Raw genomic sequence first — 12536 nt, forward strand, 5'->3', positions numbered from 1 at the left:
TTTCTTTCTCTTCCCGCTTCTTTTCTTTTTCTTTCCTGTTTCGTAATTCAACCAGGAACACCCCCCACCGGAGGTGTTTTGTTGGTGGTTTCCGGCAAGCCAAGGGCGGCAGCCCCTCCCCCCCCCCCCTCCCCTCCCCTCCCCTCCTGTTTAACCTCTATTTTACGATGAAAGAAGCAAGGCAAACACCCTCCTAATTTTTTTCTTGCTGCCCCGCTTCTTCCCTTCGCTGTGTTGCTGCCGGAAACAAGAGAGGCAGATAGAGGCTCCCAGAGCAGCCCCTGCCACCCCACTGCCGCCTATCACCGTCGAGGATGAGGTAGTGCTCCCACTCCTCCCTTCTTCGCTCCTGAAACAACTCCATTCTTCATCATTTCAATGGGCTTAGAAAAAAAACAATTTTCGTTTCTCCATTCGATAATTGGTTAGAAGTCGAGATAAGAAGTTTCCCGGGAAGTTAAACGAAAACCCGAGCAAGAACACGCTTCAAAGGTGACACTTTATGGTCCTTTTATGTGCTTTTCTACTTTGGGGGGGAGATACATACTTGCTTTATCAAAATGGTTGATGCTATCTTGTGTTCATATCATGCTATGGTTACATGAGTTGGTTTTGACATGTTATTTGGTTCATTTTAGGTTACAAACACTTAAAAGTATGTTGAAATGCAAATAAATTGTGATATGATATATGTAGAATAAATTTTAATATGTTAGTTAAATAACTAGCTTAAATATGTCCATATGCTTGATTTATGACATTATTGTGTAAAATGGGATGTTTTGCATATGCATATTTTTAGACATGAAATTGTTTAGATTATGAAAATGCTATGTTTTAACCCTTTACAAATTGTCATAAACATCATTAGTTGTAAATCATACCTTAAATAAAGAATAATAGCCAAAAATGGTTACTTGTTGTTAAGTATGAAAATATGACATAATTTGTTAGTAAATTGATAAATCATGGTAAAAAATGTAAATACACAAAAGTTGTAAGTTAGTTTTTATATAAAATTGGTATTTTATATAAGAAAATGAAGTTCATAAAAAGCTTTCCTATAAAATTTGTATCATTTAGGTGTCTAATACTTGTTGTAGTAAATTTCATGTGTAAACCCATATTTTCATAAAATATTGTAATATATAAGTCATTGTGGTCAAAACAATGTACATATTTATTTACGTGTGAAAAATTCCTAAAGGCAGTCGTTCGGGAATATATAATAAAAGTGAATTATTAAAATGTTAAGATTAATAATCACCGGCTTGTATGTTTGTGTTGATTTGGATGAATTCATAATTTGTTGAAGTAAGAATTCATACAAAAATATGGTGGTCTCGCTATCCAAAACATAATATAAATTCACTATAAAGCCTAAAAACTCTAAGGTTAAGAATCTTAATAACTTAATATTAGAGCTTGATAAACCTTTGTGTGAATTGTGAGTTGGTTAATCGACAAACCTATCATGGGAGTTTGAGACTAGACCTTGTGTGTAAAATCTCAAATTATTAAATTGGAGAATTTTGTTGTGATAACCTTTCGTTCCTTAGGATCAAAATCCTAGAATCAACCTTGGCGTTATAACCGTTAATCCGGGAGGGATTTATGGTGCAAATCTAAGCGTACGACATAGATTTACAATAAAGAACTTTGGTGTAAAGTGTTCTTTCTTTGTTACTACATGACTTCTTAATGTGTTAGTAATGATCCAGATACCTCCATTTCTTGTGCCCTTCTAGGGAAGGAACGTCTATAGTGTTGGTTATAGGCTCACCTTTGAAACGAGAAACATATTCTAGAAAACTGTAAGACTAGAATGGAATAACCCTCTCTCCAAATGGTTAAGTGTCTAAGATTAATTGAATTGGACCACTAAATTTTTATTATGGCACAATTTCTTGTTATCAAATTATAAATTAAGTAATAAATTACGTAGAAAAACTAAACTCATTTTTTGGGATGGAATAGAAATTGCATGTAATAGTAAAAATGTATTCTTTTATAAATCACCGGTTTTAAAAATGTTTTGATTTATTAAAAATGTTCGGAGTCGAAAACCTATAAAGCTCACCAACATCATTGTTGTCATATTTTTTTTAAACGTATGTATCTCTGGGTACGTAAGCCGGAAGAACACACACCTGGTGTGTGAATGAAGAATTTGGTTTCCAATAATAAATAGTTGGCTCTTTAGTAGCCTTTTGTCTCTTCTAATGTTTTGCAGGAATTTATAATCTGCATTTAGCGCTTTTGGAATTATTAGACAATGTAATTTTTGTTCTATGACAATGGATAAGTGTAATAATAATTTATGGTATTATTCAATATATGTTTTTTAACAGTTATCCAACGTTCAAATCTTAACCCTGACATTTCCGTCGTAGGTCGGGGTGTGACAAAAAACTTTTGTAATCGGCCTATAATGTGGTTATAGAAATCGCGGCCATCAAAAGATGACACTAAGCGGTTAGGCGCCATTTATCCCACTAGTGCATAGAAGAGATGTGTGAGTGTTCTTTAATATGGATTGCATATATTTAAGGTTTGAAATGGTCTTTTATATGTTATATAATTCTAGTTTTAAATACATATGATATCATGGTTATTACATGCATATAATAAACCATGGTACCAATTTTCAAAAGAAAATCACTTTGAAAGGTTCTATATCAAAAGCTAGTTTTTATATAATTTGACGCAATTCAATTTTAATAACCGGTATTAAGTTTGAGTGCATTTGAACCTTTTATATATTTAATAAAACTTCCTTTTATTACTTATATATATTTGGAGTTTGTATAAGTTACAAAAATCACCATTTTAAAACTTATATTTGAGTATTTCAAAATTTGACGTTATTAACATTTTGATAAAACCGGATTTTATTTTAAAACAATAACTTGTTGCATCTTATGTCCATGTAATAAATTTTAAAAACCAAACTCCATATGATGTTTATTTTGTCCAAACATTATTTTAGAATGTGAAAAACTAATTTATCAACCAAAAATAATAATTGCATAAAATAAACAACACAAACATGCATAAAAATATATGTGCATAAACATAACCAACTAATGGCATTTTTGTGAGTCAATACAAAAAATGTCAAGTCCATTCCTAAAGTCCCTTCCTAAAGGGACATTTTAAGAGACCAAAAAAATCTTCTTGTAACGTTGTTGCAAAATCTCCAACTTGAGAAAACATCCCTTACTTGCAAAAGAATGGAAAAACTTTTTTAAAGAAATATTTCAGCAAATTTCGCTAAAAGTCCAACAACCCTTTGTAAATAGCATTAGTGACACTTTTTAGAAACTGTCACTAATTTTCAGCATGTTCATAAACTGGAAAATTGCTTGTTGGTCTTCAAAAAATGGCTCTAACTTCATTTCTTGTTACATTTTTGTACAAATAAATTATTTCTAACAACTAATATATTAAATACAAAAATAAACCAAGAAAACTAACTTATTTAATTTATTATATACCATATGAATAAATAAATTATCACAATCATTTTTTATAATAAAAACACCAAACACAACAACACAACAAACATAATGGTCATTGGTTAGTTTATGCACATCGTACATATCAACATACACATTAAACAACCTTTGTTTTTCTAAGACAACTTTAAATGACAAAAAATGCATGAAACTTTTGTCACGTAAAGAAATAACAATTATAAAGTTGTCATAGAAAATATGTATGAAGTTGTTTTTTTACAAAACCAAGTTATCCATATTCTCTAAAAACTAAGATTTCCAAAAATCAAAAAATTTAACCAAACTTTCAAGGTGGCTCTTGATACTAATTGTTGGGTTTTTATTCAAAAACTAGTTTTAAAAACATGATTTTTAGGCAACAGAAGACTTATAAGTTTTGAATAACATAAACAAGTTAAACCCACCAAGGATCGTCTTTCAAGTTATAGAAAGATTAAACACCAACCAAAGAAGAGATGAAGAAATAAAAAACTTTGTAGTTCTTTGTGCCCTTTTGGGAGGCTTGGAAGTTGATGAAGAATGATAAACTTAAGAGACACCAACAATGACTCAACTTGATGTAGAATGATAGTTCTTTGGTATAAAACTCTTCTATGACTCTTAAGCTTTGAACCAAACCCAAGTATGGTTCAAAGAGAGCATACTATAATCAACAAATCTTCAAATGTTAAAAGAAAAAGAAGAGAGGAAGAGGGAGAAGGGAGCTCAAATTTTTTCTACACTCTCACAAGAGTGAACAAAAAATGCATCAACTAACTACTTTATAGCATACACTTAATCTGAAGTACCTTAACCATTAAGACCTTCAAGCAATCTTGTCCCCTATGTTTTCTCACATGCCTCTACTTTTCAATAAACTAATTGAAAGACCATCCCTTCTTACACATCTCCAACTTTCGGCATGGTGAAGAAAAAGAGAAGAAGAGTTTAAATTTTATAAACTCAAGGTTTATAAATTTTGAACTTTGTCTTTATGAAAAAGACAAAAGGTTTCAACTAGTACAAAAGGTTGTGCATTACTTATTATTTCATACCATATGAAATAATATTTTACTTTTGATTGTAGAATAATTACTTCCATGAAATAAATACTTTTCCAACTAATTATAAGAGTTTATTGAATATTTATTAAAATCAATTTCTAATAAATAATCAATTATATCAAGTTGATGTTAGTGTGACCCATTAGTATCATATGTTAGTTAACAATATCACTTTAATATGATTCTTCAGCATACTAGATCTTTCAATTAGTGGGGATTCCATTGTTGTTGCTGATGATTCACTACAATTCGGTAGTCCACCTGTTGAAAGAAGAGTCAATCTTTCAAGTATCTGATGTCCTAAATTGGGAAATCCAAGAAAATAGGAGAAACTTGCTCCTTATTCCCGTGAAGCAATAGAATTTCTCAAAACATGATTAAAGGGTCGTCAGGTAATTATTAGATTTTATCTTTTTTAAACAATTTAAATCAGTTAATTTTAACAGTTGTTAACCAACTATTTTGTATGTTAAAATGTAGTCATTTTTAATGTATGGAAGGGTAACCAAGTAGACATATTTGTTCAAATTATACAACTTGATTTTCTTACTTACTACAATATCAGGTATGTAGTGATTCACATGGAAATCACAAGTTAATCACATATGAATTACATGTGATTCACGTGTAATTCACATATGAATCACATGTAAATCACATACGAATTACATGCGACTCATATATAATTCACTTATGAATCACATGCGATTCATATATGAATTAAATCACTAGTAATTCACATATGAATTACATGTAATTCACATGTAAATCACAAGTGAATCACATATGAATTACATGTGATTCGCATGTAAATCACAAGTGAATCATATACGAATTACGTCTATATGAACACATGCATTTTGTGTGAGTGTTCTTCTTTAATTATTATTTTTTTAATTTTATTGTGAATTTCACTTTTGAATCTTAAATGATACAATCACATGTGAAAATAACATTATATAATCACATATGAATCTTACATGATATAATAACATGTGAGTCTTACATGATATATACATATGTATTTTTATGAGTGTTCTTGTATTAATAATTTATTTTAATATTCTTTTAGATTTGGAATAATTTGTGGAAAATATTAAAGATGTGAAAAGTGGTAAATTGAAGAAAATATGAAAATCTTGACACGAAGAAATGATAACACTATGAAAATCTTCCTGAAACTTTAAATTTTTTTTGTTAAAATCTATAGTTTTTTTTTAAATATTCCAATTTTTTTTTAATTTATTTATTTTTAAAAATTTATTGTTTTTCAAAAACTTGCATATTTTTAAAAACTATTTTTTTTCAGAAATTATTATTTTTATAAAAAAAATCAAAAAATTGGATATATTATGATAATTTTAGAGATTTGTTTTAATATTTCCAATAACACAAAAAATTAAACATTAAATAAGATTGCTAAGATGAGGATCATACCCTTAATGAGTTAATTTTGATCCAACACTCCACTTTCAGTTCTCGGGAAACTTTGATTCTCAACGGATATATATATATATATATATATATATATATATATATATATATATATATATATATATATATATATATATATATATATATATATATATATATATATATATATATATGGAAAATGTTGGGTAACCCAAAAGTTGTCAGATTTATGCATATAAATCCTACTAATTAAAGACTTAAACATAAGCAATCATTAATATACTATGAGTTACAATACTCCTCGATGGGTGCTTCTATTTACACAGACTCATGCTTATAGTTTGTCATCTTGTATCTTTATACGGTACATCAAACATTCTTCTCGTTAAAAATATTTTCGGAGCAAAACCTTTTGAAAAAAAATTCCTAGTTGAAGGATAAAAGAGTACGATCTAGATATTTTGAGCAAGGGACATAACCGTACATGGTGTGCCTTATTGAAATCTTGTTAAAAGAAAACCTTGTGAGATAATATCTCTAAACGTAGGAAAAGATAGTGCACAATGGTTGAAAATATTCAATTGGAGACTCCCTTGATTTCAAGAATCGTTAGTCAAAATGGATTGTATCTTGTGTCTCATTAATATCAAGTTTGTCAAGGTAAACCTTTATGGGTCAAGACTCTTAAACTAAAGATAAAAAGAGTATGCAAGCAGTCATTAGGACGCTCCCCTTCACATGGACTCAATAGGGCGCTAAGCATACATTAGGATGCATTCCTTCCTTGCACATAACTAGGTGCATGATACATGTCATTTAGGAAGGAATATTTGGTAGTGACTTCGTGAACAAGTCAACATGATTCTTTTATGCTCTGATATGTTGCACTGCAATCTTTTGAAATGCTTGTTAGTCATGTGTAAAGAACAATTTCGGTGAGATGTGCTAGTGTTATCCCCTTTGATGTATAAGAACATTTCCCTTGGTCAATAAAATTAGTGTTATCTTCATATATGGCAATTGGTTCATTTATATCATAAGGTAAATCACATGTATTTCAAATATGCAAAATTACAACTCAAATCCATAGACACACTCTCTAGTCGGCTTATAGAGTATGTGTAGTTGAAGTGATTTGTCGAAGTAGAAACTATAGTTTGTTTAAAAGACCTCTAATATATCATCATGTCCCCAATGGTAATGACAACCATATTGGGAACATTGCTTATGTGAGTCTGATAACTAACCTAAATCGAAATAGTCAGGTAACAAATATGAACTCTGAGGGCTCAGTATCTCTTCATCATCCTTTTTGGATGGAATGGTCCCTTTTTAATGTCCAGAGAACGAATAATTAGGAAGTATATGACGAATTGATATCAAGATAACTAAAGCATTTCAACACCTTCTAAAATGGATTTCTTTATGAACACACAGGGACATATTTCATTATTCAAATATCTCATTCTGATGAAGTTCTCACTCAGACACATATACCATATATGTCTGGATTGTTTCAATTGATAAGGTTTCCATATCAGTCTTATTGAGAGTCTTATTGAGAACCTGTTCCATAGTCTAGAACTACAAGTGCATCCGTGACTTTCATGTATGTCTTTGTGCTTATATCCCCATAAAAATAGGTTGTGACCATATCCATGAGTTGTATATTTAGTTTTTTTAGAAACTACCATTGGCAATTTACTTAAGCTTAGAATTGCCTAACAATTTATTATCATAAACAAATTATTATACAAGTCAATATAATCATATTGTTCATGTGGACTATATAAAACTCAGTTGTAGGTAATACAAATTGAAACGTTGATACAAAAGGAATTTTGATCAAAGAAACATAATAAATACAAATTTTTATAAATCCAAATTGACAAATCAAACCATAGTATTTACTATCCATCTAAATTTAAATGGTAGTATAGGGTATTAGCCCACAATCATTGCTAGAAAACTGAAACCAATCATAAAAGTATTGCTAATCATAATTCTAAAGGAAATCGAATGATTAGTCCATGACTTCATGCTTTGTTCTTCAAAACGATACTCCAATCGTGTTCCCTAGTTTCGAAAACCTTATAAACTCTAAATTTTTGTAATACAATTTGTTTCTCAAGTTGGCACACCTTCTTGACTGAAATAAGACATCTATTATAGGTATTTTAAATTCATCATTGTCACGCCGCGAAGGGCATACAGTCGTGTTACGGTTTGTGATGTTTCTGCATTGTGCTCAATTTTCTTGGCTTGGTTGCCGCATGTACATGGTTGTGTCACATCGCGTCTTCTTGATTTTTGGCAAGCTTTAATCAGTATCCATATCAGCTCCGTTCTTGTCCCAATCTATTCCTTTTGCGCATCAACTACAAATTGTTTTTGGTATTTATCTGATTCAAAACAAATTATGTATTTTTATATTGAAATATAACATTTATAATTAATATATTCATATAATTACTTAAAATAAATATATAAATATGGTCATGTCAATGTAAAATTGACATTGGTGAATTTACTTAGTTTTCAAGAAACATGAAAAATAACCGTAGGTTAGGAATAATTATAAGAAAAAATTTAGGTCAAATTATATATATATATATATATATATATATATATATATATATATATATATATATATATATATATATATATATATATATATATATATATATATATAGACACACACACTAATCCTGAGTTCCCTTATGAATAGTGTAGTTTATGCACGTTGAAATTTGGCCACAATAATTTAGGGTAGTTGATAGTTTTGGTTGTCGGTTTAGGTTTGGAATCATCCATGTTTTAATCGGTTTGTTTTCACATTCCCTGCTTCCAATTAGATGACACTTTATCATCCGCCTTCTCCACCGTCTCTATCGCTTTTAATTTTTAAACAAAGAGGCGTTTTTTTTGTTCATATATATGTTTATGTGATCCTAATTTATGAATTTGTGTTTTGTGATTTATGTGTTCCTAATATATCTGTCGACGTTGTTTAAGAGTCACCACCATCAACCTGCAGTCGAAGCTACCACACCTACAAATCATAGAATGCCTCTTCTTTGTCCGATGAAATTCAATTACAATTCAAAACATCTGATTCATGTCAGATTAAATGAGAATGGAGCAAATGCCCAACAAAATCCCTAAGGTGAACAGGGGGTAGTTGAGATTAACCTCAACCCACAACCATTCATCAGTGCCACTCTAAACATCATCGATAAGTTGATCGAGACTGTAAATTCTGATTTATTTTTAACGCCCACATTCGTCACCAGAAGCCACCAAGAAACTCGGATCCCATCCATTCATACCTCAAAGAATACGCCACCATCCATCATCACTCCCATATCAACTATTTCAGAATCCTCAATTTATGCTGGTAAGTAACCTTTTCTAATTTAAAATCTCCCTTTTTTATGTGCATAACCATGTGATCGTAGATTAATTGTACTTAATTTGTAATCTCTACACATGTTTTTTAAGTTTGCAGTAACTGTGATTTAGGAATTGATACATCATTTTGCAGCTCTCAAGTGTGGTAACTTGACATTTCGAATGACATTCAGTTTAAAAACATTCCTTTTTACTGATTCTCTAACATAGCATGTCGTCGGATTTATCAATTTTTACTTTAGTTTAAAATATATCCTCATAAGTACTAATGGAGACGGTTCCCTTCCTATGTTTGTGTTTTTTGCTTTACTATGTTGTTTTTTCTTTGAATTAGTACTTTGAACCTGTTTACATAGTTTTCAATCAATGCCTAAAAGTAGTGAAAATTGAAATGTTAGTTTATCAAGCAACTGTAATCGTCTTTAAAATGTATAACTGTTATAATCTCCTTTAAAATGTATAATGTGGGATCCAACCAACTTTATTGGTTCACTTTCTTGACAATAACTTTTTCTTTTTACTTGATTTTTGTTTGGAAAAAAAATCCAACATCCTGCAAAAACAGAAGAAATTGACACTATAATATGCCAAAATGAGTTATTTTATACAACAAATGCCTATTATGGTTGTTATTTTTCTTTTGGTTCGCAACGTTTGATTACTAGTTCATTAAATATTTTCAATCATTACATCTTCTATTCTATTGTTGATTCCATTGTTTTCAAGATTTATCAACTGGTCCGGTTTTATAAAAGGGACCTGCAATAATTTTCATTCATTGATGCTATTTTGTAACATCTCAAATCTTTTATAATTTCTTTTTATATCTCTTACATTACTAGCTTTATTTTTGTGTATGGATACAAGATTATCAAGCGAAGTTGCATTAACTCGGGTTAGTTATCCTTCAAAGAGATTGTGGCGATGGTGATGGAATCTAAGAATCATTACAAGGATTTTAAGAAATCGCTAAAGGAGATGGTGGAGACTCATGATTTGAAAGATTGGGGTTGTTTGGTAGAGTTGTTGGCATGGCATTTGAGAACGAATGAGAAGAACAATCATTAGTTCATTGTTGGAGCTTTTGTTGATTTGCTTGCTAGGATTTCTGGAAATTATGTTTCATGTTTTGATCCTTCTATAGTTTGTTTCAGTTCATCTGCATCCATATTTTCTTATCACAACTCATATGGGTCTTATGTGACTAGGGTTTTTCGGATCCAAACAAAGTTGAGTTGTTGCACGTGCCATCCTTTTCATTATTGAGCTTGATGGTGAACCCTAATCGTGGCGCGACGGAGCTCGGGGAGACATACAGTGAAGAGGATACGCAACAAAGTTTGATTGAATGGTTTAGAGAAATAGTTGTATTGGAAGAAGAATACTGGGTGCGATCATGTGCTTATTTGTCAGGATCCAAATGCGTTGTACAAAGTTATTGATCAAAATGGAGAAGAAGGACGTCAAGTTTAACTTTGTTCATACAGGTGAGGAAGAAGAAGAAGATGGGGGGAGTGGGTTTTTTTTTCCTGATGTGGAGAGAGAGAGAGAGAGAGAGAGATCCATATTAAATTTATTTTTTTCTTTTTAAAAAAAAAATAAGAGATAATCTCATAAATGGTCAATGAGGTAGTGAAATGACGAAAATGTCATTCACTTAACGACCAAAAGCTGATGAAGTTAGTAAAAAGACCAAACAACAAAAGTTTTGAAAGCACATGGATCATCTATAAATATTTTGTGAACTTAGGGACTAAATTCAGATCTGAGAAAACATAAGGACCAAAAATGATGTTTTTTCAATAATATATTTAATTTATTCAATTTACACAATAAAAGGGTAGATGGATATAATATACTTAATTTATTAATAATACGCTTTTCATTTATTAATATAATATAATTAGTATATTAATTTAAGTATAATAGTAATTGAAAAATCTACCTAAATAAAAATTTCAAACACATTTAATTTTTTCTGAATATATAAAAAAATTTGTATATATTAAATATAATAGCTAAATCGATGTACAAATTAACTAAGTATATCAAATAACTATTTCGTAAAAGAACTAGTTTTTTCTCTCTTTTTTTTCTTTTTTTTTAACTAAATGATTTTAAAATAATTAACAATAATTGTAGTTACAATTAATTATACATTGCATTATCTTGTCCTGCAAATAATAGTTAAAATAATATGGTGATTTAGTAATTATTCAATATTTTTTAAGAAATTAATTTAAAATAATTAACAATAAATGTAGTTATTATTAATATAAAATTATAAATTGCGTTATATTATTATGTAAACAATAGTTGATATTTTCCGATAATTATCATAACCAAAATGAAAAAAAGAATGAATAAGTAATTTTAAAATTAATTAATTATCATATTAAAAATAACACTAAATAAATAATAATATTTAATTTTAATCAAATACAAACGAAAGACATCGAATGATATGATTCCAACGTAATGCTATCTTATAAAATCTTTTATAATAATTCATTTTACATATTAATACAGTATAAAATGTATATTTCATATTTAATATCAATAAAATATTTATTTTTAATATGTAATTTTAAAAAATTTAATTATATAATATTTTCTTCAGCGTTACTGTGTACATTGATTATGTATACTAACCAAGTTAACCATTGTAGTCAATCCCTTCGTTCTATATTGTGATTGACATAATTACAGAAAACCAATATTTTTTTTATTATTTTCACGTCTAAAAACTGTAGATCATATAATGTGATTGACATGTTAACTGAAACTTTATATCTCATATCATATTCTTAACTACTTGTGATACTAATTTATTAAATGAGTTAAATTAAAAAAAAATTAAATATAAATGTCAAAATATTTGATAACTTTGAAATTTATAAGAAAATAAAAAAGACAATGAATTATTATAATGAAAATGTTTTTTATCTTTTAAATTTAAACAAATAATTTAAATAAATAAAAAAAATTAGTAAGCTTTAATTTTGGGAATTTTGAAATTAAAACGTAAGTTCATTAATGAAATTGATATTCAATTATTATTAAATTTATTTTAATTATTACATTAAAATGTTATGTGGAATTTAATAAAATAGAAAACTAATAAAATGACATGTAGAAAAATAATTAATTC

Source organism: Lactuca virosa, chromosome 6 (genome assembly GCF_052849685.1).
Source record: "Lactuca virosa cultivar CGN04683 chromosome 6, Lactuca_virosa_CGN04683_v6, whole genome shotgun sequence".
In the NCBI taxonomy this organism is placed as follows: Eukaryota; Viridiplantae; Streptophyta; class Magnoliopsida; order Asterales; family Asteraceae; genus Lactuca; species Lactuca virosa.